This window comes from Cricetulus griseus, chromosome 7, assembly GCF_003668045.3.
Source record: "Cricetulus griseus strain 17A/GY chromosome 7, alternate assembly CriGri-PICRH-1.0, whole genome shotgun sequence".
Classification (NCBI taxonomy): domain Eukaryota; kingdom Metazoa; phylum Chordata; class Mammalia; order Rodentia; family Cricetidae; genus Cricetulus; species Cricetulus griseus.
The window spans coordinates 41,406,159-41,408,293 of NC_048600.1; the positions used below are offsets into that span (position 1 = coordinate 41,406,159).

General features: G+C 42.7%; 1 pseudogene; it reads left to right on the plus strand.

The window, feature by feature from the left end:
* Window positions 1-649: 649 nt before the first annotated feature.
* Window positions 650-1,192, plus strand: LOC103163604 (annotated as a pseudogene).
* The last annotated feature ends 943 nt before the right edge of the window (window positions 1,193-2,135 follow it).

Sequence of the window (2,135 nt, forward strand, 5' to 3'; positions counted from 1 at the left end):
TTCATTCCTTCATCATCCCAGTTAGGTTTCTAGGACAAAGTCCTGCAAATCACAGTGGATCTGAGTTTGAATCTCCAGCACTCACATAAAAAATAAAAATACATTTTTTTAAAAAGCAAGGTATGCTCACCATCCAGGGGGAGCAGAAAGGATATGTGATAGTAGGGTTTTAGTTGCGGGGGGGGGGGGATATGCCGGTGGTAGGGGAGGATGGGAGGGAACTGGGGGATTGTCATGTAGAACAATTTTGTTTGTAATTCAAATTAAAAATATCTGAAAAAGAAAAAGAAGCATGGCCAAGAGTGCCTGTGACCCCAGTAATTGCTGGGGGAAGAGACATTTATATTCTGGTCAGCCAGCCTAGCAAAAGTATGAGTTCCAGTCTTAATGAGGACTATGTTCCAAAGGAATGAGTCAGAGAGTGACACAGGTCACCTGCTGTTCTCCTCTGGCCTCTGTGCATGTGTGTAGTATGCACGTGGGTACACAACACACACACACACACACACACACACACATTAAAATAAAATAAGGGGAAGCAGGAGGAGAGGAGGGAGGAGAACTGGGATTGGAATGTAAAAACTAAATTAATAAAAAATTAAAATTAAAAAAATAGCTTCCTGTAAGTGACCTAAGGTGACCTGTGAAGATGGTTTGCTACTCTCTCGACCCAGAAAACCCTACAAAAGCATGCAAGTCAAGAGGTTCAAATCTCTGGGTTCACTTTAAGAATAGCCATGAAACTGCTCAGGCCGTCAAGGGTATGCATATCTGAAAAGCCACCAAATACCTGAAAGACGTCACTTTGAAGAAGCAATGTGTGCCATTCCGGTGGTGCAATGGTAGAGTTGGCAGGTGAGCCCAGGCCCAACAGTGCTGGACACAGGGTTGGTGGCCAAAAAAGAGTGCTGAATTTTTGCTGCACATGCTTAAAAATGCAGAGAGTAATGCCAAGCTTAAGGGTCTAGACGTAGATTCTCTGGTCCTTGAGCACATCCAGGTGAACAAAGCACCTAAGACACACTGATGAACTTACGGAGCTCATGGCCGGATTAACCCATACATGAGCTCCCCCTGCCACAGCGAGATGATCCTCACAGAAAAGGAACAGATTGTTCCAAAGCCAGAAGAGGAGGTTGCACAGAAGAAAAAGATATCCCTGAAGAAACAAAAACTTATGGCACGGGAATAAATTCAGCATAAAATAAATGCAGATAAAAGTAAAATAAATAAATAAATAAATAAATAAAAATAAATCATTTTCAAAGGAAAGTCAAGAGGAGGGTGATCCCAAGCCAGTCACATTGCTGATTCTTTATTAATGGAATTGAATAAGCAAATCTGTTTGTAGAGCCAGAGTTTCATAGGCCACCAACATTAACAGTTCTCGTAAGTGGATTATTTTTATGTTACTGCCTCCAGGTCTCTGATGAGGAACTTGGCTCCTTTAATTATGCGGCAGGCCAATTACACGGAATAGCTGCACTGTTCCCTAGACTGACTCTCATTGTGCCTTCTCCACAGCTTCATTCTGGAGAGCACACAGGCCCCTGGAAGACACTTGAGGCACATAATGCAGGAAATAAAGATGTTTTAGCGAATTCAATTTAAGCTAAGACATGAAAGTTATTTTGTTGAATAAAACATAACGCAATAATGAGCTTGTGTGTGTCAACCCTCTGGTGGAGGCCATAATAGCTGGAGAAAAAAACCCTCCCTTCTCCCCCTCTCAGGCTCATTAGAGTAATAGACAATGTGTAGAGAGTTTCATCTCAGGTCAGGGGCTTCCCTGGCGCTGTGCATCCTGGGAGACTGGAAGAGAAGGAAAGGAGACTGGTTTGTGAGCCAGAGGCCCAAGAGCTGCTGTTGGATGGTTGACCCTCTGAGAATTCTTGATCCCATTACCTACCTAGACAGGACTTTTTTGAGATTAATGGAAGGCTTAAAGGCAAAGTTATTGTATTAGTTTGTTCAATCCTGCCCACACAGATTCAATTAATGTCCCCTCTACAAGGCAACTGGTTTGTTTTTGTCATTGTTTGGAGTTTTAGGTTTGGTTGGGCTGTTGCTTTGTTTTGAGACAGAGTTTCATTAAGTAACCTGGCTGGCCTGTAATTTGCTACTATGTAGACCTG